Consider the following 14,548-nt stretch of genomic DNA (forward strand, 5'->3'; position numbering starts at 1 on the left):
AAATTATGAATATGTCCATGTTTAAAAAATGATCATTATTTTGAATAGGAATTTATTGAATGTATTCAAATTTGAGACATCTTTTTTATAAAGCAAATATACTGATATCTTATAACACGAAAATGAAAAGTAGAATGTTATTGATTGTATTTTTTTTTTTATTTTTATTGCAAATATATTGGTAAAAAAATCTGTAAAAACATAATGGTTTCCTTCAATTAAAGTATCAATAGACACACATAATTTAAAAGAAGATTAATCTAATTACAACCATAACCCAAAAAATAGTTTTTTACAGTGAATGAGAGAATGTTGAATGTGATAGATGAACCTAGAAACAACACACGTTTTAGAGTTATGTTGGGCATTTAGTTGGTTGTGTATTTGATGGAAACTCCATTGTTGCCCATAAATTATTCCAGAGGTATGTACTTTATTTATGTTATCACTTTAATTTCACCAGAAAAATTATTTATGAGGTTAAAATGAATACATCCTTGCCCAGAACCAAAAATATCCCTTATTAGTATCTATGATTGTAAATACAAGTAATGTAATTTAGTTGTATGTAATATACTTATTTGTATATGCTTGAAACGAACTAATACTTGTCAAGACCACCATCGTTAAATAATTAGTATATTTCTGATAAGACTCTTTAGAAACATATTTCTTTGCTTATTTTACACATAAATACACAAACATATATGCCACACATTTATTAAAAGAAGATTAATCTAATTACAATGATAACCATAAAATCATAATCGTATTAAAATATAGAATACCAGCGAAAATAAAGCAAGAAGTATCAATGTTTGAACAGTGGACACCACAAAGAGCAATACTGTGAAAGAGAATCCAAAAAAAATCCAAATTCAAGAACATTGTTGATTAAAAAAAGACAATCTGAAATTACTTTTCAAGCTTTGGTATTAATAGACCTGTGTTGGCATCAACTTTGGAATTCAATCGAGGGACCTTGGTGGACGAATTCACATTATCATAATCATCAACATCAATGGTATCTCCAACATTTCGTTTTTTACTATTGTTGGGGAATTATACTTGAACGGACTTGTAGCTTCAAATTTGTCAGGCAATGTTGGGGTCAAATTATCACCTGTTTGCGATATCGCATCCTTAAAACAAAATGTTGTAAATAGGTTTAGTAATAAAATATCAACAAAAAGTAATTTTTAAAATAGATTATATAAAATTAAATAATGTAAATTTATAATATAACCTTTAAGGTCTTTGTTTCTTGAGATACTTCATGAGATGCGATTTATGTATCATCAGCATTTGCAGGACTACCTGCCTGATTCAGAAATTTAAATATTTATATAATTTGTGGGACATAGCTCTCAATCAATATAGATTTACAATTTATTAGTGAAGATCATTAAAAAAAATATGCATCATAAAAAGTAATATTAAAAAAACAAATAAAAAGTAATATTAAAAAAACAAAATAAAATAGTAAATAGAATGAGTAATATAAAAGACTAAAATAAGGTTGATTGGTATAAAAAATTTACCGTTATAGACATTAATTCTTGCAAATTGCAAAAGGACAATCACACGACCAACTTCTTTATGAGCTTCAAGATAAGAAATTAACTGGTATGCAATATCTCCAAACAACGTAACGTTAACCTGCAAACCTCTGCAAAAATAATAATGGTTAAATGAATATATAATACTAAAATTCTACATGCAAGTTGTAAAGTAATGAATGTAATATATAAGATATAAGATATAAGATATAAGATATAAGATATAATATAAAAAAAGTTTTGGTTACTCTAAGTTTCTTATTTGTAAAGGCAGCCTATGTAGAGATTTGCTGACATCACGGGAATCAAGCTTTCCTAATGAAACAACTTCACCAATAATATCTAAAAAATGATAATAAATAATGTCAAAATGATGTGAATTTAAAGAATTAAATATAATATACAATCAATAAGGAGGGAAATTACCAATTGATTCATTAGATGTAGCTGTTGCAGAGATAATTGTTTCAAAAGAAACAAAAGAAAATCCATATGTTGTTTTGGATTGAAAGTGTAGACACTCGTTAACAGTTGTTCTTCCATGCAAATTTAACTTGGAGGTTACATCACTTATTTTAAAAGTGTATTTGTTAGGAGCGATAGTGGGGGACCGGATGTAAACAACTTGATCTTCTTTCAATTTGGACTCAAACCTTTGAAAATCTCTTGGATACACACTTGCTCGGATTTTTGTACACTATTCACATAGGGTAAGAATATTATATAATGTTAAAAAGGGAATTTTTAATAAATATAAATTGGTCAACATTGAAGATAACATCTTCAATGATTGAGTTTGAATAATATTATTGGAATGATCAAATAAAAAAAATGGTTTTGAATAATGGTATTAAAATAGTAGATTTTACCATTTCATCCATGAGTATCATCTCAATTGATCTGACAATAGTGGGGTTGCCATCTGAAAGCGATTTCCACAGCCGGATGATAGACACTTTTAGTGTGTAATCATCCTTCATATTGTCCAAGTCTCTAATGAAAGTGATCTTTCTTTCTGCCATTGTCACTATAACAGAAAAGTACACAAAATAATTACAATTATGTGTATGGAGTACTAATAATATAAGAACAAACTGAATAATACAATATGGTTATATTGAAACATTCATACGAAGAAAACAAATTCTGAAAGAAACATGCTAACAGAAACTATATACCCCTATACAGCATTCATAATTAAAAATAATAATGATAAGTTTGATCTGTATATGATTCCTTTGTTTGAAAGAAAATTTCAATTTACTAATATACCAAATGTATCCTTATTAGAAAGAGGCCCTTAAGTTGGATTTGTAAAATTTAGTAAAAATAGGTAAAAATGTTAGGAAAATAAGTCAAAATTCTGAAATTGTTAACTGTATATTAAAAAAATATCGATGTAAAATTTTGCAATAGTAATGGATTTAAACAATGATAAAACATAACCTAAACAGGAAAATCAGAAAAATAGGAACCAAGTAAGATGCTAAATTTGACAAAAAACAAAAGTTAAATGCTATAAACAGTGGTTCAAGCATATCAGGATCAGAAAAAAACAAAAAAAAGATAAGATTGCGGTAATTGGAGAGGGCATTTTCGTCCATTGAACCTAATTATAAATTGTTAGTTATTGCAAGAGGTAAACAGTGAAAACAAACATTCATACAAAGAACTGAAAATCTGAAATAAACATGTTAACAAACATTCATGGGATTACATCTTAGTGGTATGTGCTTTAATGGTAAACAGATCTATGTTATTTTGGGCTTCATTTATTACATCACAAGGAATTCCATGGTAATGGATTTATTAAAAAAATATCGATGTAAAATTTTGCAATAGTAATGGATTTAAACAATGATAAAACATAACCTAAACAGGAAAATCAGAAAAATAGGAACCAAGTAAGATGCTAAATTTGATAGAAAACAAAAGTTAAATGCTATAAACAGCCATAAAACAGGAAGTGCAAAGTGTGATTCAAAATTTATATAGCCATTTTATAGAAATTTGACAGAAAATGAAATGCTAGCTGTTTTGTTATAATTACTTGTTTGAAAGAAGCATGCTATAACAGGTAAATAACTGAAAACTAAAATTCTATATTATGGTAGACAAAGGGTGTTAATGGAATTGTAAGTAAAGTTTACTGTCGTTAATGTTTGCTGCCATATTCAGATTACTGTGTCTAATGTCCTTAACCGAGCATATAACGAAATTTGATTAACACAACAATCGAGAATCATGGCCGTACATATACACAACCAGAACCAAAATTGATAATAAGAAACTTACAGAATTACTGTCGTTAATGTCCTTAATCGAGCATATAACGAAAATTGATTGAAGCATATGAAGTTCAGAAAAAAGCAAAAAACTGAGAATTGGAAAAAAATAAGAAACTTACAGAACGATTGAAGTAGCCGATTGAAGAATGATTCTTGATTGCTGGAACAATATGCAGTAAAGAATGATTGTTATTCCTATGTTTCAATTATATATTGAACATAATAACGAAAATTGATCTTGATCTTGATACCATAAAAAGATGCATTTAATCGGCCATATAACGAAAATTGATTCAATAGTCCATTCGATTTCCATCCATAATCGGAATTGCACATTTAAATTGCCATATTGCCATATTCAGATTGATAAATTCCAAATCTAATTTAAATTAAGTTCCGATTCTAATGTTAAGTTCCGATTCTAATTCCGATTCATATGATACGTGAGACCAACCATGGGTATAATTGGGATTTTACATTTGGAGGAAAAGATTTTTTTGTATAACACGTGGGTAACCGGTTTTGTTTATTAAGAAGGGAGATCAGTTTAATCAAGATTTTAGTTTTTATTCTTTTAGATTTAATATGTTATCATTAAGTTTTTGGTTGATTTATGATGTTTCATTATTACTTTTATTTACCATTTAAATTGTGTTTTCTCGCATTGTAGAAAAAATTAAACAGTGTTACCATTTTACGTATCAAATGTGCATAATTACGTATGTTTACAACTCCTAAAAGTATTTATTTCTTTGACACATTTCAAATGTAGAGAAATCTAAAAATCATATGTAAACTGGCATATAGCTATCTTATTATTATTATTTTAATCATTCGTATTAATTATTATTTCACTCTAAATCATTTGGACATAGATAGGTTTTATGATAATAGTCTTATGGGTTGATTTTTTTTCCTTCTTTAAATCATGTTTGGTTCAAATAGTTATATTCAATTTTTAGACGGAATAAATATTTGAAACAATTTTCAGAATATGATTAGGAGTTGGAAGGAAAAATAACGCCAATTGACTTGTAATAAACTTTATCAGCATTTTGACATTTATCCCTCACCTGCCATCAAAAATTGCAATACAAAAATGTTAAAACCGGATACGTTAAAATAAATAAAAATGTAATCTGCAAACATACCCCTTTGTCATGGTGCTTTCCCAATTTATCCTTTACCCTGAACATAGAACAAGAGAGAGTGGTTCATTTTAAACAGGAAATCACACAAACTGACAGGGGCGAATCTGGAAGTTGTTTTTTACCTGGTTCCCAAGAGAAACAAACCAAAATATCTGCAATTTTTTTGCATCAACAACTCCATTTTTTTCGTGCAAAGGCTACAATAGTGAAAAACATAACAAAAGGACAAGAAAAACATTAGTATATATCCCAAAAGGTTTCACCTTTAACAATATTTAATAACATGTGCTGACAATAAGTGAATTTTCAATTTTCTTACTAAATACCACAAATAATTACGAGTCATTAATCCATGTTGTTTGGTAGGTAAGAGAAATGGAATGAAATTAACCGATAATGACAAAAAAAGACCTGCAACACAAAATGCATATATTTTACAATTTTATAACATTATCCTCTAAAAACTATAGATTCTATCATAAAAAAAAATGCATATTTAAATAAACAAATAAACTAGATTTATAACATTAGCACTCAATTTCGCTGTTAGGTCTAGAAACATTTCATTAGCAGCTCCCATGTCAAAATGTTGAGATAGGTTTAACATCACAAACATCAAACATAAAACATATATAGACTGTTTACACAAATACAATCCCAACACTCAGAAATTTCATTGAGGCATTTCATCAAACGGTTTATGCGGTTTATGTGCAATTAAGATCATAAACTAAAATGCATCCTAACCCGATAGAGAAAAATAAAATTGAAGCAAAATGTTAACACGTACCTGTATTCTTCAACAAAAGATAAATGTTAAATAAACATTATTTTTCAACCTAAAATTGTCTTTATGTGTTCTTTAATTTAATTTATTATTTATGTATTATTTTTGTTATATGTGTTGTGTTATTAGTTGAAGGTCTACAGGTAAGTTGAATATATGTTCGCGGGTTGAGACCGGGTTTTGGATAGTCCATGGGTTATTAATTGGATTGTATATACTGTGCAACTGGTCTTTGGGACGAGACATAACAACACACGCACAGTGATCTCTGATCTATGCTCTCTCTCAATTAGGATTTCAGTGTTCTAGTTTTCCATCACATGTGTATTCATCTGTTCTTGATAGTTCTTGTGAGAGTAGATTTAGATGAGAGTAGTGTAGGCATATGTAGTGAGGTTTTTGTGTAAAAGTAGTTCAAACGAACTGATCTATCATTAATAAATAGATTCTTCGTGTTGGGAAATTGATTTTGTCAAGTTTTTCATGGTATCAGAGCGAGGTGATTTCGTCTGAACTGTTCAATCACTCGTTTGGTTTTTCCGCTTTGATCGATGGCGTTTAAAGGTTAGGGTTATATTGTCCCTTCTTCATTTTTTTACCGTTTGTTCTCTTGAATCTTAGGCTTGTTATCAACATCTCTTGTGTTGATCTAAGATTCTGATTGGAATCTTGTAGCTCTAACACCATTTGTGTTCATCTAGGGTTTCACTTTCTTTGTTCCTTTATTTTGGCTTTAAGATCTCGGTTACTGCGACTTTGTGTTCCATTTACAGATTGGTTGCTTCGGTATTTCTTCAATATATCGACGTTCGACGAAATCTGTAAAATCCGATTAACTCTTTAGAGAACGGAACCTAGAAGTTTTGAATAACTCTGAAGAGAATAGATTCATTCTTATCTGATAAACTCTTTTAGAGAACAAAACCAAGAAGTTTTGATATTACTCTAAGAGATTTGTCTCACATTCTCTGGTAATTTGTGGGTATGTGTCTCTGAGCTTTGTTGATTTTTCATTGCAGTTTGTCGAAGACTAAAATTTCATTTAGATTATATAGGATAACACAAAACTTCAATGGATCGCAACTTCTTCATACGAAGTCAGATTTAAACGTTCCTTATACCCATAGAACTGTCATTGCGACATAAGAGTATTATTATTATAAGAATGACTAGCATCCATGTCAAGTTAAAGAATTGTTGATGTTTCTAACTAAGGTGGAGTTTTATTCTATATTCTTCATCAACTTTCTAATTGCTAAAAGGAACAAAAGTCTTCAAAGGTTGTAAATTTCTTTTATCGTTTGGTTATGTTTTAAGTTTTCCAAGTTTTGGAAAATGATCATTGGTGGGTAAAATGGTTTTAGTTTATTCAAATTTATAAAATGCTTATGTTGATAATTATATTAATTTTGTCACTAAAATTAAACTATTTTTGAATACAACCCAACACTTTAAGCTTTCCATATTGATGAAATAAATGAAAATGGATATACAAAGCAATATTAAACTCGATGTAGCCATAGCTTTATGAGACTACAAACTTAACATAACATGGAAGTAGAGAAGGCACAAGCAATACAAATATCATACGTGTTGTTTCCCATTAGATCAATACACTCAAAGATCTTTAAGCACTTCTCCCTTTGCGACATCTAGCTCACATAGTGCACAAAGGGCCTGGGACTTATAGATCACATATGCTCGGAAAGCCATTTGAATCACCATGACGATATCCATACGTGACAACTTCTTCTTCTTCGTCGTCGTCTTTTTCTTTTTCTTTTTCTTCTTATCCTTCTTGTTCTTCCTAAATACATGACTATCATCTACAATGTTAGATGATGGGTTGAAAGTGTACTTGCGTACATACCTCCACCAATTAGTTAGCATAAAAGCGAGCCCAGGCGTCTCCTACAAAAACTTTACAAAGACGTCAAAAACCAAACTAAATAAAAAAAGATACATGGAAACTTAAAGTCATAATATACAACTATAAAAGTGGTAACTCGGGTGATTCCATGGTGAACGTCACATTTGGGGAGTTGTCAAACAAGAAGTTTCTAGTTGCACTACACATTCTTTCTTTGTATGCATCCTCACTCATGTAAGAGTCTATACTCAAGCAAATCAAGTTGCCAAAAAGGTGATGGGAGGTGCGATAAAAAAATCCTGAAATGACGAAATACACTACACACACATGTAATATATTATATACATAAAAATATATACGTACGTACTGAAACGAAATCAACATATATACCTAGTTACCTCAATAACTTCCACATTAAGCGTTAGATATGTGGCACTACAGAGCTCTTGAAGAATGTTAATAATCTTACGAGCATATTTCCTCTTATAAGATCCAAAACGTTGATAACAACCCAAACATATATTGATTTGAATATGTGGCACCACGTTTCTATAACGGATCTAAAAAAACAAAAACCAGAAACCTCTTTGTCTTTTCCGACGATACAGTCCAAAATCATTGGTGGAGATGACGCTTAAAAATTGATTTGAATATTTAAAAATAATGATATTTCTTTGAGGGAACGGAACTCAAGTTGTTACGAAAAATTCGTAGAAGACAGTTATATATCAAGTTTTGAGTCTGTCCGTAGTCTTTTTTTTTTATACAGTAGTATTTACGAATCCTTTATAATTCCATTGTTAGTGTCTAATTTAATTACCAAAACATTGTAATTTATGTAAGAAAAATAGGGTTTGTAGTGTAAATCTGGATACCAACTTGGATCATGTGAACACTTTCTGAACTGACATTTTTACTCTATGCATGTGTTACAAGAAATCCAGCCTAAGATAATCTAAGAGGATACTTACAATTCTAGGCATAGAAAATCATAAGCCAAATTGCTAGAAAGATTCTATGAGTGTTTGAAGAAAATCGAGAGCTAAATTTCGTATGTCTCTTCTAAAAGGAAGATCTGTTTATATATAATAAATGAGATTAGGGTTTCATTAGGGTTGGTCTGTCATCAATTGATTTGCAAGCAAGTCAGCGGGACCCCAGCCAGGGGCTCTGTCCCTTGGACCCCGCTAGGGGCGCTGCCCCTTTGGAAACCCCGGACCCTCGACATATCGTCGAACCGACTTCTAATTCGATCTTATACATGCGTGCACTCCGCACAAACCCCGTACATATATTAGAGTACAAAAAATGAAGCCACTTAGCTCACATGTTAATTCCAGTTACATAAAATGACATGTTGACACTAAAATCACCAATAATTTACTTTTTAATAGGTTTAAAATCTCTATTTTTTTAATCTTTTTTTACTATAGAAATTTTATATTTGACACCAAATAGCATTCAAATTTAAAATTTTTTATTTTATTATGAAATAACATTCTTCTAATTTACATTATATCTCTGTATACATCTTCAAATCTCACAATCATATGTCATCTTATTCAACTCTCTTATTAAATTATCTCTTATTAAATTATGCGATATAACAAAAACTACATAACATAATTTGCTTATGTAAAAGTCTTTCTTGCATGTTACTTTCGCTACCATACAATCAAATTAGGATAACAATTTCAATTGTCACAGGGGACTTAAAAGTTGTTTTTTGGCAATATTGATATTGATGTTTCATATATTTTTGAATTCCAGGTGAGGGATGGAAAGAAAATTTTGTTTTGGCTAGATGATTGGCTAAAGAACGGGACTTTGGCAATGAAATTCCCTTCTTTATATGCGTTAGACAAGAGGAAAACTTGCCTTTTAGGTGACAGATGGGTGAATGGCGTTTTCTCGTGGGCTTGGAAGCGGAAACCCAACAATTTTCGGGAGTTGCTGGAATTGAAATCGATTTTGGATGTTACAAGGATGGATGTGAGATCCAATAGGCCTAACACTTAGAGATCAAGGTTAACTGTCGATGGCTCTTTCCGTGTATGCGATCTTAGGGCCCTCATTGACAGTAAATTGACTATCCCGATAAATAACCCCACGGTTTGGCTTCACTTAGTTCTTATCAAGTGCATTAGTTTTGTTTGGAGGGCTTGTATGGGGCGTATTCCTACTGCAGTGGCTCTTTCCAAGAGAGGTATCATCATATCTTTTATTTCCTGTCAAATGTGCTTTAGTGCTGTGGACACTGCGAATCATATTCTCTTGGATTGTCCGACTGCTTTTGATTCCCTATGTTGGATTTTCAATTGGTGTAGCATTTCTATTCAAAGGTTCCTTTCGATTTCAGATTTTGTTAATTTTGTTGCCTCATGGGGGAACTGTCCAAAAAAGAGAAAAATATTTCTCGCTATCTGTTATGGGTTTTATGGTGTATGTGGAAAGCAAGGAACGACGTTTGGTTTAACAGAACCCAAGTGAACTCTTCAAAGTTGGCGGATAATGTGATTTATATGGTTTTTAGTTGGTTGAAATATAGGGGTAATTTTGGAAATTGAATATGGGAATGTTGGGTTTGTTCCCCTTTTGACATTTTGTAAGTTTTGTTTTGTTTTTTCTTTTGTGCCCGGTCTTTTCTCTTTAGGCCGTGGTTTTAATAATATCCGTCGGTTCCAAAAAAAAGATCGGACCCCAAGTATATCCATAGAAACCCAAATTAATTCAAGAGCTTTTATCTCGAAGATATTGTAACTCAAAATTTTCTAAAAACATGAATAAAGATGTTAGACATAGATTTTGAGCAAAAACAATCTTGGTTTTAAAGATTGTTGCTTTTTAACCAGAAAAGATCTTCGAGTTTTGTGTTGTCAATCCTTTCAATTTATTTGCATTTCCATTCATTAGTTGTATTTATGTAAAAGGCAACAAAATATAATTTCTAATAATCCGAGAATGAAAAATTAACGCTTGTATATATATAGGGTGACGTTCAATAGAGAACCATAATTAATCAAAGAACCAATGAACCAATCTTTTTTTCAACTTTTAGAACTTATTTTTTATCAAAAAAAAACTAAAAATACAGAAATACATAACTTTTTATCATTTTTCCAATGATATCAAATTCGATTTTTTTTACGTCAAATTCACAACGTGAATTTGTGAAAATTCACAATGTGAATCCGAAAAATATTTTTCACATTCACAATGTTAATATATAAATTTAGATATTTTTAGATTTTTTTCGATAAAGAATAAGCTCTAAAAATTGAAAAAAAGATTTGGTTCCTTGAAGAACCAATAATTATGGTTCTCTATTGAACTTTTCCCTATATATATATATATATATATATATATATATATATATATATATATATATATATATATATATATATATATATATATATATATATATATAGAAGTAAGTTCATGCGAAAATATAAATATCTTGCGAAAATGCGAAAATGCGAAAACAGATTTTATCTTATGAAAATCAAACACATGTACTATAAAAAAATAATTTACTAGAAATAAATTAAATATAGTAAGTTTACATGGGATGGTGTTATGGTAGTATAGATTTAAAGACGGTTTTAATAAATAAAAAAATTTCACGTCCTTAATCATTTTTAAATTCATGTTTTCATAATAAAAATGTTAAAAATCATAATTTGCTAATATGAAATAATTTCTCAGCTATCATTGATTATCATCATGTATTTCAAAATTTGGATGAATTATTTTCCAAAATATAATGTTGAGGTGACACAATATCATTGGTTTTTCTTGTTTTCGCATTTTCACAAATTATTTGCATTTTCGCATTAACCCTATATATATATATATATATATATATATATATATATATATATATATATATATATATATATATATATATATATATATATATATATATATATATATATATATATATAACTCTCTCTCTCTCTCTCTCTCTCTCTCTCTCTCTATATATATATATATATATATATATATATATATATATATATATATATATATATATATATATATATATATAGAGAGAGAGAGAGAGAGAGAGAGAGAGAGTTATGTTAAAATGAGAATATTTTTGAGATTGAGAACAATTTTATAATTTAAAAAGAAAACACATCCCACCCACCCCACCCACCATTTTATCTAGACGTATCGTTTCTCACCGGACCACCATTGAGGCCACCAGACAACCATTGAGGTCACCTGACCTCTCCCAAACCAATCGATTTCCGATTTCACCCACCAACATCAAGCTCAAAATTAACTATCTGTTCCACAACCCCCAATCGACACCAGAGTTGATCTCTACAGACACGATCGATGGGAGCTTCTAGGTAGGGTTCGTTCAAGTCTATACATCTATGTTTTTCAACCGAAATAGACTCGATTTTATCATGGAATTCATGAAATTAAGCTTATGATGAACGACAAATCGAGTGTCTGATACTTAATCTCACATCATAGGAGACATTCTATCTGAATCGCAATCCGATTTAGGTATTTTACAAGAATGTTTTGGATTTCACTGGTTGTGTATTGATATTGCCATATTTATACCTATTTTTAGGCGATATTTATTGACATTTTTATTAATAAGTTGGTAATATGTTTAGAATAATGGTACTTATGACTTTAAATTGTTATTTGTAGTCAATTAGAAGTATTTTCGAAGAAAGGGACCAGATTTGACAATTCATGGAACATTAGAGGCTTGGAGTGCAAAAGATAAAGAAAGCCACGAAATTCGCTAAAACCACGACGTGGCAGAGTAAATCACGATTTGGCATGAGTATTCTAGAAGACAAGATTACGTAAAGAAGGAGTCCTTTTCCGGTACGGATTACTTAAAAAACCACGACGTGGAACGGGATTTTTCACAATATATATATATATATATATATATATATATATATATATATATATATATATATATATATATATATATATATACTCTTGAACCCTACGATTGGGGGGACTTTGGACTGGCTTAGAGGGGTTCCTAAATACGAAATTCAGAAGAGAAAAAGATCTGGAAGTTGGTTCTAACACCAAGGAAGAAAGAGTTCATAAATTGGTTCATAGTTTGGTACACTTTAACATGTTTTGGATTATAGAATTTGTTTGTTTAGCTGTTAATATGTACAGCTAAATCTAGTTGATTCTGTTAGCTGGATGAAGCTGGAACTCATGGTTTGAATGCATTAGATTTGACTTTATTTGTTGGTTATATGCTTGTGTTGATTGATTTTACCTAGCGTGCTTAGTTAATGATTTAATTGCTTTAAATTCTTGTTATGTGTAGTTAGTGAACACAAATTTGCATGAATATGAATACCTAATAACAAAGTGAACACTAGTTTATTAGAGCTAAGATCAAACCAATCTTAGATAAGTAATTGAATCATTGAATTAAGGTGTGTTAGAGAACTCATATTATGACTGTAATTGTGTTTTGATTAATCAATATTCATAGCTCCAATCTTATTTAATAATTGATTATGTGTTAACTATTTTGTGACCATACATAGAATTACACGAATTGATTAATAATTAGTAGGTTTAGAACTAAACTGCTAATACTTCTTAAATTGGTAACCAACGGTAATAGTTTTGACTAATGTATAACCATTGAGTGAAAGTGGATTCGAACTAACAGAAGTATTTTGTTTATTGATTGAGTTTTTGTTAAAGAATTAAGTTAATCTAAATTTGCAAAATTAGATACAAACCCTTTTTAGCTAATTAATAATTAGATTAATTTAGTAGTGAATATATTAATTAATAACACCGTTCTCTATGATCGAAAACCGACTTACCTAAACTATATTGTAATATGACTAGGTACACTGCCTATAAGTGCATGGTTAGTCTAAGCTTGTTAGGTTATAAATATTAAAATTAGTGGGTACTTTCGTGCACATCAAGTTTTTGGCGCCGTTGCCGGGGAACGACATAGTTTATTAATTTATTTGCATTAGGTTAATCGATCCTTTTTGTGGGGGTAAAACCCACAAAAAGTTAATTTTCCAGCAAGATTTAATTTTTTTTATTTCAGAGAACACGACGTGGCCAGATAAGTGCCACGACGTGGTTTCTGAGAATTCTAGTTTCTTTTAGTTCTTAGTTATTTTTCTATTTTAGTCCAGTTTTACGTTTTTATTCTTTTTAGTTTACAGGAATTCATGACCAGAGGCTCTAACACACCTTTGGTGCCACCACTCGAAGATCCCGAGTCTACTCTTCGCAAGAATAAGAACAAGAACGCAAAGGAAGATCACATGCCAAAGAAGACGCCATTGCAAGAGTTCAAATCAGTGTTCTCAAAGAAATCAGGGAAGAAAGCAGGGGAGTCAAGTTCATCCTCAAAGAACAAGAGCAAGCTTGAACACTTGGATCAAATACCCGTCCAAACCGAATCTGAATACGATACCGAGCTTGAATTTGAAGAACGTACGAGCGAACCCGAGAACGAGCCAAGGAACGAGATGGCAGACATTGAGGAGATGTCCATGGGAGCTTACAAGAAGCGGATCCGAGAAGATGTGGGTCCCGGTTCAGTCCAACCCGCAATACCTGTCACTGCCACATTCGAGCTGAAGGGGCACATCTTGACTGCACTGAAGGATATCCCATTTTATGGGAAAGATCATGAGGATGCCTTTAAGCATCTTGATGAAGTCAATGACATTGCGGATTACTTCAATGTCCCAAATGTCAATAGAAACACCGTCCTGCTCAGAATGCTTTCCATTACTTTTAAGGGAACTGCTAAAGAGTGGTTAAAATCACTTCCACCGGGTAGAATCACCACTTGGGCTCAAATGCGTGAGCAATTTCTTGACCAGTTTTGCCCACCATCCAAGATAGCT

General features: G+C 30.7%; 3 long non-coding RNA genes across 4 annotated transcripts; 1 reads left to right on the forward strand and 2 right to left on the reverse strand.

Annotated features, from left to right (window-relative positions):
* Positions 1 to 794: 794 nt before the first annotated feature.
* LOC122196843 (uncharacterized) lies at positions 795 to 1,708 on the reverse strand. Its single transcript, XR_006189052.2, has 3 exons — positions 1,542 to 1,708; positions 1,247 to 1,321; positions 795 to 1,142 (listed from the first exon to the last, which is right to left on the reverse strand). It is a non-coding gene; the product is annotated as an uncharacterized LOC122196843 (long non-coding RNA).
* Positions 1,709 to 1,712: 4 nt separating this feature from the next.
* On the reverse strand, positions 1,713 to 4,235 carry LOC128133004 (uncharacterized). The gene is made up of 3 exons (XR_008231198.1): positions 3,967 to 4,235; positions 1,986 to 2,586; positions 1,713 to 1,901 (listed from the first exon to the last, which is right to left on the reverse strand). It is a non-coding gene; the product is annotated as an uncharacterized LOC128133004 (long non-coding RNA).
* Positions 4,236 to 5,973: 1,738 nt separating this feature from the next.
* Positions 5,974 to 7,186, forward strand: LOC111881582 (uncharacterized). 2 transcript variants are annotated; one of them, XR_006189053.2, is made up of 2 exons: positions 5,974 to 6,349; positions 6,487 to 7,186. It is a non-coding gene; the product is annotated as an uncharacterized LOC111881582 (long non-coding RNA). The 2 variants fall into 2 exon arrangements; XR_002846881.3 differs by having other exon boundaries at positions 6,805 to 7,186.
* The last annotated feature ends 7,362 nt before the right edge of the window (positions 7,187 to 14,548 follow it).

The sequence above is a fragment of the Lactuca sativa genome, chromosome 3, assembly GCF_002870075.4.
Source record: "Lactuca sativa cultivar Salinas chromosome 3, Lsat_Salinas_v11, whole genome shotgun sequence".
Lineage (NCBI taxonomy): Eukaryota > Viridiplantae > Streptophyta > Magnoliopsida > Asterales > Asteraceae > Lactuca > Lactuca sativa.